This window comes from Syngnathus scovelli, chromosome 12, assembly GCF_024217435.2.
Source record: "Syngnathus scovelli strain Florida chromosome 12, RoL_Ssco_1.2, whole genome shotgun sequence".
Taxonomy (NCBI): Eukaryota; Metazoa; Chordata; class Actinopteri; order Syngnathiformes; family Syngnathidae; genus Syngnathus; species Syngnathus scovelli.
The window spans coordinates 1,207,722-1,226,656 of record NC_090858.1 but is presented as its reverse complement, the minus strand read 5'-3'; the positions used below and the strand labels follow the sequence as shown (position 1 = coordinate 1,226,656).

General features: G+C 43.1%; 1 long non-coding RNA gene across 1 annotated transcript in view; it reads right to left on the bottom strand.

Moving 5' to 3' along the window:
• LOC125978872 (uncharacterized) overlaps positions 1–18,935 on the bottom strand; it is a 49,189-nt gene that overhangs the window by 3,442 nt on the left and 26,812 nt on the right. The window contains exon 5 of the long non-coding RNA XR_007485145.2: positions 5,284–5,340. This is a non-coding gene — a long non-coding RNA (uncharacterized lncRNA). The remainder of the gene's footprint in view (positions 1–5,283; positions 5,341–18,935) is intronic.

The following is an 18,935-nucleotide window of genomic DNA, read 5'->3' as shown; positions in this document are numbered from 1 at the left end:
TTTTTTTTTTTTGAGGTGCGGTGTGGAATTATTGCCCCCCTTAAAATATTCTTCTGGGAATGAATGCAAGCCAAGACTAATGAATGCCAAATAATTATTTATTTTTTGAATTAACAACGGTACCAATTACTCACTCGAGTTCAGACAAGTGGAATATTTTCAGTGTGCCGCACCCCGAGAATACTGTTTAATTTCTGAACAATTTAAACGATAGTAAACAATGTCACAGATTTGTTTTTGGTTTTTTTTGCACATACAGTACTATCATAGGCGACTATAACATGCCATTATGACGTTAAAAACTAGAATCACACTAAGGAGAGCACAGGGCTCCACTAAAAAAAACGTAATAAAAAAAAAATCAGGGAGCTTTACATTTGGGCTTGGTTTATTATTTAGCAGGCTACTTCCTGGTTACCTAATATAAACACTGACTCACACGGTATCAAAAGATAAAGCACCCTTAGCCAATCACTTGAGGGGTGCAATGAAATAATTGGTTGTTGAAACATAAATAGATTGGTCCTTCATGTTTTGTGAACTCATTTGTGTCGTATTTATTCATATTGACCGCCGTGAGAAATAAAAAAAAAAAGGCTCATAAAAACAAATTTAGTGGTGATTTTTGCACACTAGTACATCTTTGTATTTGTTATTGCACAAGTAAAAAAATAAGACCTCTGAAGAAATATGGGGACATTAATAGTGCTATGTACAATGACGGAGTAAAGGAAGCAATGAACCATTACTACACAGACAAGTCGAAAGTGTGACACACTCCAGAGATTCCTGGTCGGAGCCCCACGCTAAAAACAGCAATATATAACACTTATGTGATTTATGAGAGCTATATTTATCATGCTGATATAAACTATTCACCTATTACCAGCCCGCGCATTACTCCGGCAATTCATTCATGTCAGCAGAGCAAACAATTACCTCTGCTAGGACACTGCCGAAGCAAACTGCCCCCCTTGAGCCCCGCGACTTCCAATAGAGACCTCTCGGAGGAAATAAGAGGAGAGCGGGACATTTCTCAACTCATCCAAATGTGGTAAGTTATGATGCGGTGATGTATCAAACATTGATCTGAGACGTTTGGGCCAGCCGAGCGTATTAAGAAAGGAACTCGGCAGACTAATGGGCCTGACTGCCAGACAAATTGGGCCAGGCGTCCCGGCAACACAGCCCCGGGAAATATGGGGCTCCGTCATCATTTTTATTGCTCTAATGCATTTCGTTGTTAACTGAAGAATCGAGTCTGGAATTACCTACATTTTGCTTGTTTTCTTTTGCCGTGAAGAATGTCGCTTGGCATTATTACAAAACACACGCATTCTCAATGCTCTCTATCCCGATTGGTTCTGCTCAAGTTGCTGAGAAAAAATAAATAAATATTTTCAGCATCTCGCTCTGCCTGTAAACCAGGTGTTTTCCACCAACAAATGGTAATGGCCATGGTCATTTTGCTGCTAACTTTCTCCCATGTGAAAAATGGCAGCAGGCATTATCAGGCCTTTAAGCGTTGGAAAAACTCAAGGCGCGACGCAACCTCGACGACGCGCTCGCAGAGCAGCGCAGTCAAAGAGTCAATCAAAGCCGAATGAATCAAAAGAAAAAAAAGAAAGGGATGAAATCAAGGCAAAGTTTGAAGCCAGAAGAGCTGTCACGGGGACCATTCCCTCAACGACGAGGCAGGTGGGAGACAAGTGAAAGGATGTTTTTAAACCGTAGGTAAATAAGAAAAATCAGGCATTGAACACGCAGGTAATAACTGATGTTATGACTTGGCATTTGCTCTGACATGCATTTGAGACAGGAACATTAAAAGATATCCACTGCTTGACAGGTATCACAGCTCCCCGAGGCGAGAAGGATTCTCATTTTGATGAGCGTGTCAGTCACGCTGAAGCCTGTCGACGAGCCCCATCTCGACGCTCAGGAATATCTCCAAATTTACAAATGGAATATTTCAACAGCTGCGTAAAGACGACTGGTTACGCCCCAACTGCAAAATATTTGGAGTGTCGAGGCTTTACTGTGTCGGGAAACGCATTTTATTTGAGCGAGGCCTCGCATGAAACGCGATACCGCAAAACGTTCCGTGTCACCGTTGTATTCATCATAATTGCTCAGCCTTGTTTTGTGTTTGCACTGGAACCAACACCTTGAGGATCTTTGAGGCAACGATTGGGAAAATACCTATTGCCACAGCCTCGGGAGGTGTGTGTGGCTCTCTCGCGGAAGTGAGCGGCTTATTTTGACACAGAATCACCATTGATTTGGACTCAAAGGTGAACAATTGTAGTGCAAAGTCCAACTGTGTGAACTTTTCTATACAAAAATATATCAACAGTGTGAAGTTCTTACAAAGGTTAAACGTCAAGGGCTCAGTCAAATTGAAAAAGTAGGCAGTAAACCATTTTACAGCATGAATTGCTTTTAGTGGTGGTTGAATTATTTTTGTACAGTTGCATTGAAAAATTCTCCAACTCGAGAGTGAATCAAAAATGCTCAATAGCGAGTCACAAAAAGAAAAAGCCCACTTCAAGTGTCACTGTGTTGGCTTTGAAATGACTTTACACAATACTGGATATATTCTGGAAAGTCAAATATAACACTTGTGTAAATCTGCGGTCCTGACGTTTAGCCGAAGTTTAGCTGAAAACTGTCCAAAATTGCAAGCGCTGCAGCAAAGGATTTTGTTTCGGACCTTCAACGTGGCCCGACCTGCTTTTGACAGGCTTGAAGACTTGCTTGTGTGCGTTTGCGCGGCTGTAGAACATTCCTTGCTTCTTGTTTAGAGAAAACAAAGTGACAGCTGTGAACAAATACGACGGCGGCGGTGGCAGGGGAGTGTGGCAAGGCAAGCGAGACACAAAATGTCTTTACTTTTAAACTTCAAAGCCATAATCACTAATTTGACTATTAACAGAGTCGTCTGATGGTATAGTCTTACCATTTTGTTTGCTGCTAGCACCAGCTTCTTAGGGAAGCCCAAAATAGCTTTTCATTTACAACAATTGCCATTACACCAGTCAGTAAATAATTACAAATTCTTCAGTTGCGTTAGAAAGAAAAAAATAAATAAACTGTCACTCGAGTCACATTGAGCGACAAGACACAATAAAGGGCATGCCAACAACATCTCGTAATTGAACCTTCAAAGCAAAAAAATGATAGCTACGTTTTTTTTTTTTGCTAACAACAGATGGAGCAATGACATTTAGCCTCAGGAGTAGATCAGAAGAAAAAAATATTATCATTCCTGGGTTCGAGTCACCCTAAAAACTGGTTTTTGTCTGTATCCACTGTACACAGGTCAAAGTTCTCATATTTCAGCGCCAGTTCCAAAACTATTACAGCCACAAAGTGTATTATATAACCAACACTTGATAAATAGACTATGAAACAAACGCAGGTTTGTGGAGGCTTTAAATGAACTTGGCAACATTCTATTTCCCAATTGTCAAAGTCTGCTTCGTTTCTCCGCAAACATTTGCCGGGAATGGTCTCAAATGCACGCGAGGAAACCTCCCCAACAAAGCTGCAGTCTTTCGACACGTTTTCTCCAACATCCAGCTTTCTTTTTATTGGTTCATTCATCTCATCTGCTAAATGTACCTGTTGAAAAGCATTTGGAGCAAGCTTGGGATTTAATTTCCACAGAGTGTTACGAGCTTGTAGGTGCTTCTGTTAGCTGGAGCGCAAAGTGGCTCGGGAAAGTCTATCTGTTGAGTATCACATGGCTAGCGGTGCTTCCTCGGGGCTATATTTATGTACTCCGACTGCCTTCCACTGAAAGTCCAACTGGTGGGTGATTTGTCTCCATAAGAGAGTGCCATTTACAAGCAGCCATGCTGGGGTGGGACCCCGACTAGAGGACTCGTTAATAGCACACATCCACTTCACACCAGATGCTGTCCAGAGCAAACCAACATAATACTGAGACACACGTCAAAAGCAATTTTCTTTGAATGCTTGGCCACACGCTTACATTTTATTGGCTTTTTTTTTTTTTTTATTGCACATTTTTGCGCCTTGCATCTGTCTCACTCTAGCAAATGGTGTATTTCGACTAATTAAACGCTTTTGAAAAGGCCGTGGAAATGACAGATCAGGAAAATACAGATGCCATTATAAGAATGTAGAAGAAAATGGCATGGAAATTGTAGTCTAAGATATTTTGATCTCATCGTTTTTGCTGTCTTGAGCCACAGTGGAATCAATTAAAACAATTAATTGAAAAAATATGCGAAGTCATGGAAAATGTTTTCATGTTATATGCTCACACTGCTACTATCAAAAACAAGATTCCCAACTGTCAAAAAATAAATAAAAATAAAGTAAACCTGCTTAAGCGGACACAATGGAAAGGTCTGCTGAGTAGCAACTTATGGATGTCATTTTACAATTATACAAAATCTTGCTATTAGTATTATTCCATTTTTTCCTTGTCAATTAAAAAGCCAAAGTCTCAAAAAAACTGCTCACATCACACATGATGATGGTTAGAAGTTTTCTCATAAGGCATATTTTTCCATACTATTCTACAAACTGACTCACGAACCTTCAAAGTATCAAATAACTCAACACAATGCCTTGACCCAATTATTTACTCATTATTTTGATTCTGTGTCAGTTACACAAGTATCAACAGAGAGCTTTCTAGATTCATCAAAAGCTTTGGGAGGAAATCTCATTCATGACATTTCTTGCGACGAGGATCCATTTAGGAAATCTCGATTGACATTATTGCTCCCGCATTTCATCAAAAGATTTATTGAAAAATATGAGCTGTCGAGATAAATTCAAGGGACTGTAAAGGGAAAATATGGAATTTACGGTTTGCTTTTATGGCCGGATTTCTGGGATAGTTGTTACGGGACATGACGTTAGGCTAGCAGTTATAAACCTGTCCGCCATATAAATGACCTCATTAGACCATCCCAGTGGTTATACAAATCGAGTCACTTGATCTTCAACGAGCTACATGTGCATATAAAACGATGGCCATCATATTGTTACCGTCCAATGACGAGCTCGAATCGCCACCTTATGAGTTTCCTTTTGTAATAATATGATGTGTTTTCTCTTGCGCATGCTGGAACGATATGCGGCATTTAAACCATTACAATAAGTTTATAACGGCAGAACTGTCAACACCAAAACATTTTAGCTCGTTACATATTGTTATAGGACACTCATCGTCGTAGGGATCCATTATTCAGTTGAAGTTGTGACAATGTCGGCTATTAAAAAAAGAAATCAATGAAATTTCACCTGGTCATGCTTTTTGCGATCTTTCTGTAATGCCCTACGATACCACAGGACGGCGCCCTGGAAAACAGAAAAGTAGTAATGGTTCGTTGTAAATTGCAGTCATTTGTGCGGTGTTTTAAATAAAGCTAAAAAGTTATCATCAGACACGGTAACAATACACTTCAGTCAAGAGAAGCTCGCCGCTGTTGCTGTTGACAGGGTTAGCGTGGAATGAATGCATGCTCAATCAGCCGTGAAACGTCCATTTAATCATCCGGAGAAAGCCTCCGTAGTTTATTTACGCTGCTCCAGTTTACATTTCCAAACATCCACCGTATTAATCATTACTTCATCAAGCCGTCCGACTGACAAGAAGTATAAGGCCCCTCACAGTCGCTCGGCTAATGTGTGTATGTTTCTGTCTGGCCGTGTGTTTGTATGCCAAGTGCTATTTGAGAAGCTTTGCCCCTTTGATTCACTCAACACTCACTGTGTCCAGTAGAAATATTCGACTTTTAATGCCAGTGTCCTCACGGGCTAGTCAAATGCAACTTTTGCAGGCCAAATGGGAATCACTCGCATTTTTGGTTTGTTTGTTTTTTTTCTTCTTCCAGAAGGGAAAAGAATGATTGATGTTATTTTGCAGGAAACAGCATCAAATGAAAACACATGAAGTAAAAAAAAAAAAAAAAAAAGGCGGAACTGGCTTTGAGTGCAACTTTTTGGACAAAACACAGGCAGCTTTGACCAAACGGCACGGGGAAAACGTTGGGGTCAGACGTGTGCTTGACAGCTTGAGTGATGTGCGCCTTGGCACAGCCTCTCTACCTGCCAGCGTAATGGAATTCAGGAGGACTCCATCGCCATCGACAATGAATCCTTCATAAAAGAGTGAGGTACGAGTTTATCACCCGGGATGAGAAGCATGTTACATTTGCCACTTTAAAGAAGATGAATGGGTCACTCGTCCATTTACATTCTCATACATTTTCATGAATCTTCCTCCGAGTGAATTTGATCTATCGGTAACAAGATAAATGATGAGCATAAAGCTTTGGCAGCTCTGACATAAAACAATCTTTCATTTGACGCCAAGTCTTTTACTTTTACAAGACGCGCCGCGCCGTCTGTCTCAGCAACCTTGTGCTCAACAGTCAGGGGAGAAATTGCGGCTTCTTTACATCCAAGACTTCCACCTAAAACCCACAGACTGTATTTTATCGTACGGGTCTTTGTGACCGCCAAGGTGAACAAAGACTCGTTTTGTTGGACTTGCTCAATGGAGACACTCAGCCGACCGTGAGTGTTTGAGATGCATGAAAATAGTTTGAAAGGCTCACTTGACAGTTGCCAGCACCGGGAAGCGACGACACAAGAGTTAAGATATATATATATATATATATATATATATATATATATATATATATTTTTTTTTGCGCTGAATTGCGAGCACAAACTTGAGATGTGATCTCTGTACGGTAGGAGTGACTCAACTCACTTCGCAACAATTGGCAGCTAAAATTTGCAAACATACTTCAAGCTATTTATTGCCACTCCTAAGTGAGATTTACTGTCAAACAAAGCAAGGAAAACTACACGTTGTGTATTTCAAACTACCACATAGTTTGCATTTATGCTAATGCTAAGACTATGGGAAACACCATTTACGGGTTAACGAATAGAATTAAGCGGCGGTGTTGCAACATTTTAGGCAAGAGATATTTGAACACACAAGGTGGAGCAACACAGATAATATAACAATAAAACATGTTTGTTTGTTTTTTTTAAATGAATGCTGATGGCAAATGGGCATAGTCCGAGGGTTGAGTCCACGCCCTTCAGTCACCGCCACTCAAGAACTGTTATTAAACAACTGGTTGGATGGAACCATGACAAACATTTCACCAGGATCATCCATCTCTGACCATCACACACATGAACCTTTTCAAGCGGCAGACGGGCAAAATAATCCCACTGATGTATCCTTTGTGGAGACCGATCTGTTGTCATTTGAAAAGCCACACGTCGTCACCGCCGGACGAAAGCGGCGTGCCGTCGACAGAATGATGTATCACCCGGTGGCTCCAAATGATCATTTTATTCCTCACCCCTAATTTCACTTTACGTTACTAACGGAAAGTCTCGAGCGAGCCCAACATCCGACAAGCTAACTGGTGATTAAGTTAACCGGTGGCGCATACCCGCTGACATCATCCCGTGCCGCCTGGGCCTGGGGGGACGGCTTTGACTGACCAAACATGCTAACGAGCCGTCGAGCGAGTTTTGTTTTAAAGTGCGCTTTTGTGTGACACAACACATGGCCTCCTTCGGCGGGGGCATCACCCCCGGATGGGCTCCGTGCAACGGCAGCGTGGAGAAGGGAGCTCCTGTCTGCCGCGCTGCTCCGTGACAACGCTGAGAGCTCCCAGACGCCCTGTATGATTAATGACTTACGGCCACGCGGTGTGGAAGCCTGGTAATTAGCTACAGGCTGATTAAAGACAAGTAAACTTCTGCTGATAACCCGATTCTGTTTCTCCCCAGCGCCGAGGCTGGCATGTGGAAGCTCTTACTGCCAGGCTTGCAAGAAACAGACCAATGTTGAGGATGATGAATGTAGTCTCCAACAGGCGTATACAGCCTCTAATTTAAAACTATTTAGCGTGTGACATATTGGCGTTGCGCGCTCTCTGTCTCCCTTCAGTCATGTTTGTGGTCCGTGACGTCGTCCGAGTTCCAGAGGGCCGACCGGCCGGCCGGCCAGCCGGCTGTTGTTTTCGCTCCGGCGCGCTCATGAATAACGTTTTGTGCTGGCTCCGTTCCTCCTGCGCACCTCTGTTTCTTTTGCCGCCCTGTCCAAACATTTGCCTTTGCTTTATTAGCGAACAAGGAGAGTGGCGGGCGGCCTGCCACGCAAAATCGTCAACCAGCAGATTTGAAAGTTCTGGCTGTCGGGAGAACACAAGATGGGCCAGAAATTGGACAGCCAGCGGTGTGCGAGATTGTGATAGAATGAAAAAGTCATTCCAAGTTCTTAGGGGCTTGCCAAAATGAGTCACTCCAGGTCTTTCCTTTAGGTAGATCCACAGATGGAGCAAATGAACAATGGATGGAGCCGAAAGAGATGTGCCAGTTGCTTGGGATTTCAACTAAAACATTCATAGATCTGACTTTCACAAACTTGCCAAAATATGCCCTGGGTCAAATTTTATCAGGTCAAGTCAAATGCTGTGACTGATTTATTGTCAAGCAGACCCACATTTTACTTGGTAAAAGGCTTTTTGATTCATGTTTATCATCCTAGAAGGTTTTGTTGTTAAACATTTCAGTGGACTTAAAATTATTTATGGTTTTATTTTTTCATTTTAACTATCACTGCTTGAACAATCTCTTTGTTTTGTTTTGGTTTGGTTTGTCTGAGAGAATTTGTCTTCTGCCGCTGTCACGAGATCCCTTCGACCATTCAACATAACCAGAAGAGATGTCTGACTGTCACATTTAATCTGTTTATCGTTATGTGCTGTCATCCGTGCTTTGCTGAAATTGTCAACATTCGGCCGACAACAAACTTGTATTGTTTCAGAAGTACAAATGCAGACAAATATTTTGAAGCAATTTCCTGTGGAAGAAATTGCCTAACATGGTATATAATTGATTATTGGGTTAATTAAAATGCTACGGTTGGGCAAAATTAGAAAGTGCTCACTCCTATATTTTTGTAATTTTTGTTTGGCACTCATGCATTGATTTAAAAAGTAATACATTAGAAGTTATTCATTACTCACTACTTGAGTTTTTTTCACTTTAGACTTTTTCACTTTGGTGTTAATTTATTTGAATCATATAACAGTACTAACAGTTTACCAAAATGTATCCCAAAAGTCATAATAAAACGCTTTCAGTCAATCAACGTCAGGGAATAAATTGTATTCCACAATTACCAAGTAGATGGTAATAAAATGACAATCATTGATATCCCGCAAAACTTTTGGAATGTGCCACAGATGTTGCGAAAACAAAGCATAACTGCAAATAATAAACATGGCTGACACTCGACTACTCAAACAAGACGTGCGCCAGATGTAAAAATCGCTCTTCTGAAATTGCCACGTTGGAGACAAACGCCAGCGCATTTGTTATCTGGCTGTGGCAAGTGTGAAAAACGAGCCCTTCTCCAAATAAAACAGATGACTGTACGAGCGAGCGAGCGAGCGTCTCCACAATGGAAAGGACGGTGCCAAAGGGCAGTCGGCCACCCACTCTCCTTTTATCACCCCGCTCATAATTAGGTTGGTTAACATACTGCTGTGTATGCAGCCATATTGACCGGGCGCCTAATCACATTACTATTGAGTTCCCGTCCCTCCTTGCCCCAGGTGACACTCGCCAGTCCAGAGTTATGGCCCTAACCTATGGAAGGAAATTAGCTGTGGACACAAGTTTGTTCTTGTTCGCCACGCTCCGTGTGGAAAAGGAAAGGAAGGAGAAAAAAAAAAAGGAGGGTGTCGGCACAGAGTGAGAAGTGGAAGAGGAAGCGCCGTGTTCTGCATAGAGCGGAAGGCATGAAAAATGCAGAAAGTGTCGACAGAGATGCAGCAGGGTGTCTTGCTCGGTCGGTCGGTCGGTCGGTCGGGCTGGCAGGCACTCCATTAGACCTGATAGACATTTCACTCAGCAAAGTCAAAGCTAACAGTCAAGCGTTCATTCATGTGAGGAAGGGTCCGCCGAATCAAACCCACCATCTGGCTAAGACGGCAGTATAATCTACAAGTCGTGATTAGTTCGAAGGGGAGGAATTTCACTTTAATCTTTTTCGGGGCTCGAAATTTCCATCTGCGTGGCTCGGCGGGCGCGCCATTTTTCTACAAGACAAATGTGCTGTTTTTCATGTTCCAAAATTAGATCAGAAGAAAACGATTACTCATGTCATGGCCTGGGAAAGGAAACAAAGACCTGATCTCCCCCCACCCAAGCCACTGCACACTGGCTCCATCCCTTCCCTTCCCTCACCTTTTCCTTCTCTCTCACCTCCTTAGCCCGGCTTCCTCGCTCTATCTCATCCTTGTCTTGGCTCGGGCATTCCTCAGCCCTATCATCCTTTCCTGTCCTCGTGCGAGCTATTTTTCCTCTCGGCCGCTCGGCTCTGACAACTGAAGAAAGGACACGCGGGCGAGACGATTAATGCGAAATGACGAGGCGCCTTCAATTAGCATAGCTTTCCTCTGTCTCCTCTCTCTGCGTGCCCGCCCTGCAGCGGCAAACAACAGATGGCGTCCCGTTTGTGTGCGACACCACCGCAGCCGAATCCGCCCCCCCCACCAAAAAAAAAGTGCAAGTCGCCGGCCGGGACTGCAAATTAGCGAGGCCGCGCGACTGTCAGGTGCTGGCCTCCGCTGACAGTTGTAGCCCATTATGGGAACATTGATGTTTTCATAGTGTGACAAAAAGGATTCCTTTTTCCTTCGCCTTACAGAGGGCCTGTCTGTCAGCCAGCTCTCAAGTCATAACAAATCACTGGCACTCAGCTGAGGCTGAGCATTGGGAACGTCGGTCGGTCGGTCGGTCGGGGGGGGGGGGAAGATAAATGACCTGCAGGCCTTTGAAGTGCTTTGGCAGTTCAGATGGCTCGGTGGCGCTGACAGAGAAATATACACAACAGCGTAACCAATAATGAGAACATTAAACATTCCTGCCTCCTGACAGGCTGACAGGAAAGCCCGGCCTGACATCAATCATCTTCTGAGGCATAACCTTGACAATTAGTCTCCTCTTTGCCTCCAGCTCTCAACCCTGCGCGCTCTCGCCTGACTCCAAAAGCCACACCGCGACCGGCTGCCAGTCTGAAGGCGGAGAGGGAGGACGGCGGCTACGAGAAGACAGCAAGGAGGCAGAAAGGAATGAGGGCCGCCCGCCATCAGCGGACCAAGACGGATGTCCTATCTGGGTATGGAGGTGACAGGCGGATGCGGGCCAAAACATCCCGACGTGTCAGGGCATCAGTGTGGACTGCCGTCATCGCTAGAATGGCATCTGACTCCACTCCCTTTCCTTTCACCTTTTATTTTAAAGCTAAATCTGTCATTTGTTTCGACAAGAATAGCTTTGCCGCTAAGGGGGGAAAAAAGACACGTCACGATTATAACGTAAATATACTAGTTTCGGCAATACAAACCCAAATACACTTATGTTAGTGCTAGCATGACTGCTAGCATTGGTTAAGTAAATGTTAGTCCACTGGAATTACTATAATTGGATGCTGGTCGTTCAATGATTTATTCTAATACAATAAAAATACAAAACAAAATTCAAAGAGAATTTTAAGAGGATGATAGAAATGAATCCATTTCATGGTCAAACTGCTGCTTTTATAATACGGTAGAGGAATGTTTTCAGTAATATTAACATTTTGTAAAATTATGCTAACTGCTGCGAATAACAAAAGACTATAAACGCAGATTACGCAAAATTACTGCTTGTGCCTGGGAGGTGAGTCGCTCCACATTAAGAGCTTTATTTTCATGACCGGCATCAAATCCTTCCTGTACAGCGCACGATGGCTTTACAGAGCCCAGGCTGACGGATCTGCGAGAAGGAGATTTGCGCCGCAGTGGGAGTGGTCACAGCTGACTTCAATCATGGCCAACCAATGATGTTCCTCTCATTCCCCTGACTATCTCGACTTGGCAGAGTGCAAACAACCTTGCGTGGTTTTCCAAAATATACGTGGCTCGGAAACAGCCGTCAACGCCCAATCATTTGTGTGCACACCCCACCCAGATGCTCTTCCACTAGATGGCAGAAGATACAACTACAATAATTTCTACCGAGGAAGTAAAAATGCTAGGGATTGAATTTATTGAAGCTACGTTTGTGCACAGCGTATATGTAAATATGTGCATAGTGCTGCATAGCTCACACATGCATGCCTCTGACTCGTTTCTATAAGTACTGAAAACAGCAGGGCCGCCCACGAGCCATTTTCGACTACAGTATCTCTCTTGTGCTTCCTCCATTAGCCAAAAGCACGTAAATCATCACAGACAAGCTGACCCCCAAAATGTTTGTGCTCTCTAGTTTCCAACACTTGTGCACCATAGCTCTGGCGGAACATTTTGTTACCGCAATGAGAAAAGGTGATTTATGCGGATTGCGGATGTTTCCCCTTTGCGTAGCACATTTGCAAAAAAAAAAAAAAAAAAAAAACAAGGTATGTCAAGGATGTGAGGCAGTTGGTACAGGCAACCTTTCCAGTTTCTTTTACCGTCTTGTTGCAATAAATATGTGGGTGACAGGACCTTCCTGCAACCGAGCTGGGATAATTAGCAGAGCTTGAAGATGATGTATGACTTTGATTACCCTTTGAGATGGGGCAAACTAAATGAGGACACAGCTAATTGCCATGTAAAGCAGTTTGGCATGAAGAGAAGGGAAAGGTTCTCATTCTCTTTCTTTTTTGGCTTGAGGTTGCGCGGCTATAATCTCCCTCTCAGCCCCCACCTTGTTGGCCGCAGGAGTTCACTGGCCGTCCATAAATCAACAGCTGCTTACGGCTGAAACTACCCTGAGTCATCTACATGTAATAAGCACACTGACGGTTTCCATCCCGACTGCATGCAGCCGCGGTTCAAACGGTGGACGTCTGCTTTCCTACAGCGGGCACCTTAAGTCTGTCGTCACTCGCTCTCAAACACATCTTGAACTTCTTAGCGCCGAGCAATCCCGTCGGAGCTCTTATTGTACAAAAGCTGATGGAATCACGTGAGTGTCTTCTCTGGCTCCAAGCGGGCCGGGTAAGGAAAAGTGTTTCCAGCACGACGCAGCCCTCTCAGGGGCTTGGAGCGGTGGAGGCTAATGTCTCACATGATGCCTTTAAATATGTTGGCATCCATTACAATGACAGAACCACGCTCTCCCACTGACATGCCGATTCAATTCAAGCAAGCTTCTCATCCATCATGGGGCGGGGGTGGTGACGGCTGGGTGGTACAATGGTGACACGCAACTCTTGTCAAGTTGGGGCAGGTTGTGAGAGCTAGGTAAAAGGTTTCGTGTTTCTCTTACTATTTTTTGTTTTTTTCTCGCGGGGGGGTCAAATGATTTTGACTTTGAGTCAAAGTGTATCAGGCAGTTGACACCCGCAGAGGCTTTGCGGCGTGGCTCATTTACCCATTTGACAAAGTGTGTCGCAACCTTTCGATAAGATTTATTTCATATTAGACGAGCCTCCACGGCACCAAACAAAAATATCACAAAAGGTACCTGAGCTCTTCTCGAACACAAAGATATTCTCTGTTGGATGAATAACAACAGGTGATCCAAAGGCTAGTTGTAGCTTCTACCATCTAGTGGAAGAGCATTGAAATGTTCGGCTTTTCACTCTATGATTTGTTGCTAGCATAGATAGCATAGATTAACGCCCACGTAGTACATCCAATTTACACCAATTTAAACATACTCCACACATTGACACAGCTTGAGGCATTATTTTTTTCAATCCACTTAGTTTTTGCAGAACTTAACGTTTCACACAAAAAAAGAATTCCCATTAAATTTCAATGGGACAGTGCATATATATATATTATTTTTTACAATAACGCTCTGCATATGTCACTCATGGATAATGCAAAACGACATCACGATAGCCTTTGTGTTTACAACCATTTGCCTGACGTGGATCATGTCTAAAATATCGATCATGAACTATCTATAGAGCCAAAACGATTGATCAGCGCAGTCTTAAATGTCAGTCCGGGCTGACGGAGCGTGGCTTTTGATGACCGGCGGCGACGACAAATGTGTTTCCGTCATTGATCGCATGACATGTGAATTGATCAGCAGGAATCAGAAAGCTGCATAAGCCGCACGGGGTGGGGAGGGGAGGGGAGGGAACTGTGTTTACAGTGCACTCAAACATGATACGAGCTGACAGCATTCATCACATTAGCGTGTTAAAAATGACGAGCGAGGGGACCTCGACGATGCGGTGTGACATGATGAAGCTAAACGGAGGGAACTGATTTTCTGCTCGACATGATGTACGCGAGTGCATCAGTGTCTGTCGGCCTTGTACGGCGTCTCCTTGAAAGGTGACCGTGGTTGTCACACGTGGTGCTATAATGACTAGTGTCACGAGTAGTCCAATCATCAAAGTATCCAGAAAGTCTATTAGGACAGACTTCTGTGAGGCTTTGTAATTTATCTGACCTGATTCCACTTGATTTGTCTTTTGAACCTATGTGCTCTGCTCTGTACAGTTTTATCGACTTTATATAGTAATGAGTGCGTTTCGCAAGCAAAGGATGACCTCGTCAATGTCACTTTTCCGCGAATAACCGAGTGTTACACTTCATATCTACTCAAACGTATCTCAAAGAATCCACAGGCAGCCACATTTCGTAACATCAAATCACTCCAATGAATCAAGAAAATCTGGAAAAAGTGTAACTATGAAAGGGATCCCATCAATTTAAGAAAATGTGTAGTTAGGTATAGAGATATCAAATTTATTTGCAAGATATTTAGCTTTGCTCTTTTTTTTTTTTAAAGACTGGCATCACTGAGCACAACTGTAAATCCAGTTACAACGAGGAAAACAGTAAAGACGTGATTTTGTCATCTGTGATCTGAATTTGCAAACTGGAGCATATTAATTTCCCTCTCAGCACAACAAAATAGTCTCTTTGAAACGAGTTCACCTTTCACTAATGAAGCAATCGTTTCTTCCACCACATGTCAAGCTCGCCGAATGTCGAAGCTCACACGCAGACACCCAAAGACTTTTGTGCTGTCAAGGAGGGGTTTTGTTTGTTTTCCGTCAGTTGTGCTGATCCGACACTTGAAAGGTACCACTTGGGTTTAGATCATGATGAAACGACACACACGCACACGCACACACACACAGTCCAGTGATGCTTGACTGCTCCACATATAATCACACAAGTCAAACCACCAGGTTAGACGCGGGTTGATGTAAATTGATTTTGTTGTTATCAAAGTGAAATGCTAATTGTTCCCTCGCCTTACTCTCCGGTCACATTAAGCTTTAATATTTTTTAAATGTAGAGGATTTAAGGGTTATAATGGCGCATTAGTTCTTCTATTCATTGTTGTGTTGTGTTGTGTTGTGTTGTGTCGTGTTGTGATAGAAGACATCCTACGCTAAGTGTCACTGGATGGAGTTTGTTCCATTTGATTGGAAAAACGGCAAAGCGCGGCAGGAAGGCGGCAAGGCTTACACTGTTTACTTCAAGGTGAGAATTGGTTTTGTTCCCACTATTCCCACAACACCCACCCTTCCGGGCTTGTGTGTCTAATACGAGCATCCTTATTTGTAACACATATTATTGGGTTAGGTTGGAGCACTACTTGATGAAATATTTTGTATTTGTGAAAAATGAAAACATTGACCCTTTGAGGACATTAACAGATTTCAGCTATTGTCATGTACAGCGTTGACCAAAGCCACTGTATAGAATTCATTTAAGACACACGGAATGTAAAACAATAGAATTGAACAATAAAACAAAGTGAAACCAACAGTGAAAACAAATGGTGAGAAGGAAGTCAAACAAAAAGCCGGCAAGTCATTATACACGGTCAGCTCGTTTCAAATTCCGTGAGCTGCCGCAACAAAGGCTTTGTCTCTGTCTGAGATTTATCTCCAAAGCTCAGTGATAAGGATGGAACACGTTTACAAAAATACAAATGTTTATCTACACTAGTAAAAGTTAGTGACGTTCGGAATGAAACTTCAGGACAAACAGGTACAACTTTTAAATCTCGACCTATTGTATAATGATTCAATTTTACCTTTTTGAGTTTATCATGGAAGGCATTTGTTTAAGAGCCTCCCCCAAAAAGATTTATGAGCCCTGCCACCGACGTTTGCTTTATCTGTGAGCAAAGCGAGCCATTTGTTGGGAATTAAAGGTTAACTTCACAACTGCGCGTCGACATGGCGAACATCTTGTGCTTAGCCTCTTATATTGGGAGAGCGGCTGTTAATCTTGAGATACTTCTTGCAAATGCTAACCATATGTTGGGTTAATATCCACACTAACCTTTATGCTTCTAAACACCCAAAGCCAGCTGAATTTAACGGCGCTTACTCGAAGGAACCAAACAAGCTTCCTAAAGCGACCTCGCCCCGCCCCGCTCCGCCCCGCCTAACGAAATAACTGCGCTCCATCGGTTACTATGTTCTCAAAGTGTCTCATCTCGGAGAGATTTTCCTCTCAACTCATTCAATACGCTGACACACCTAATGACCAGGATCATATTCGGCGAGCTTATATTGTTCTTGGCACTGCGGAAATAACAGGAACAAATGAATTACAGTGAGGTGCCACTAAAAGTGGCGCAATTAGGCTCAAATGACGCCGTACCTGTACGCCATCCAACTTGGTTTATATTTCGAAGAAATCTCGTTGAAGTTCCGAATAAAAGCTGACAGGCGGCGATAAATCATAGTAAATTGTGAATCGATAAACAAATGCATTCTAAATTATGACTAATGGCCCGGCGGCCATAAACTAACACAAGCACAACTCAGCAGGCCGTTGGGTTTCATGGCCGTGCAAAATAAACAGACACGTTTCTTTCACGGCGCTAATAAATTTCCCTGAAAAAAAACTCAAAGAGCGGCCCATCTGCTTCAAATAATTTTTAATTTCCTTTTCTGTCCTGTCCCCATTAGGTATTCCGCAGGGATATTCTCGCAATTCTTTCATTTACCTCTTCCCATATGCAACCAATTACGTCTCCCCTGCATCGGGTCGGTGCCTGGTCTCTCTCTCTCTCGAGTACAGTGCAAAATACCCCCACCTGCACCTTAAGCAAACTTTATGCTTGTTTTATTATCTGCAAGAGGCTGTGAGTCATTTGTGCTCGGGCGGGTTTGGGGCCGGACCTTCGGTTTGATGTGTTCTGGCAAAGGCTGCACCTGCACCCCCTCTTTGCTTTCCCTCCTTATTGGCCGATCTGCCGGCTGAATGGTACAGCAGATGTTCTCGAATCAGTGGCGGAATCCATGAAGGGAACCGCCAAACGTGCAAAAAGAAGGCGAAGGCAAACACTGCACAGCACAGGGTGGTCTTTAAAACAAACCCAGCCTCGTGTTAATGTATGAGAAGTAGCCATCAATAAAAAGCTTCTGGCTCTTGTAATATGTTCTGCATGAATGGCAGTGAAATGGAAAGAAAAGGAAAATAATACTAAGCATTTTTTTTCCAATAAAAAGTAATAAACCTGATTTAAAAGCTAATTTCAACTGAATTTAAAATTCGAAAAGAAATAAAAATGAATGAACCATGAAATAAACTATCCCAAATTAACATTATGGTGGTCCAAACTAAAGGTACAGTCTAAAAAAAAAAAAAACAAAAGCATCTTACCAGAAAGAAAAAAAACCTCTCCTTAATGCAAGATTGGTCAATATTACACAGCAACATAAAAAAACAGTAATCATAGCAAAATAAACCACACCGACAATGACCTTCCCTAATTTTACAGTACAATCATTTTCAGTAAAGCCCTTGCATGTGGTAGAGGGAGAGTCGCTGATGCAATTTTCAGCTATTTAGTGAACACATGGAGAACAGTAAAACCAAAACAATGATCAGATATGCAATTGCAGCTGTTGGCCACCGCTCACGCCCACGCACACATATCCAGCCGTCAAACACTACCCCACCAAGCCCCGCCTCTTAAACGCACACAGACTGTACAATATATTGTATACATTGAATTTTTCATATGTTGAAAAACATCAACACTAGGTTTAAAAAGTGCGCTGTAGTATTTGAGCCATAACAAAGACGGAACTTGCATGTGAGGGAAATCCCGCCGGGTTGTCAGCGGCTTTTGAGCAAACCGGCCCGGAGGAACGAGGTACTGAACAGACGGCCGGAGCTGCAGCATGTCCACACATGGGCAGCGTGCACGCCGCAATATAATCGTCAGCACCTAGCTTTACGAGCTGGGGAATTCTAGTGGAGCTTGCAATTTAATTAAGCGTGAGGAACAAATGTCAATAAGTTTTGAAGAGAAACCGGGCTCGGGAGATGAACTCGCACTGAAGGATTGCGGTAGTCGAATTAAAAAGGGATGCGGTTTGAACGCAACGACCCCGAAGACAACTCTTCACCTATAAATACAAAGTTTAAAGATAATTAATTGCTCTCTTAAAGATTTATACAAGCATATATTCGGCGACATGTTGAAAGGAAAAAAAAGATGGCCGTGAATAAGTGCTATGGAGATCATTTACTAGCACAGCAGAGGATGAGAAGACACTAAAAGGGTCGGCGTGCGTTCCCGCACCTGACACTTTGACGACCGTGTGAAACTCAAGAAAGGCCAACCCGGTTTGTTTTCAAAAAACTAAGCCCGTGTGCGACATTTCGGCTAAATTTCCAAGAAGACCACAAAGTTAAATGTCAAATAAGGTTAATCCGGGTGTAACGGGAACTGTAGTTTTGGCAAAAGCGCTTGGTTCTGGGAACACCGTGGCTAATTGTGGTGACGGTGACAACAAAACACTAAATGCTTCCTGTGGATCGCACGGCGGGGACAGTTGTAGATGCTCAACCTCGCGGCCAACAAGACATTTCATCCGGGGCCACAGTGCTAATCTGGGGACTTGAACAATCCTCTCTATTTCATAAGACACTTTA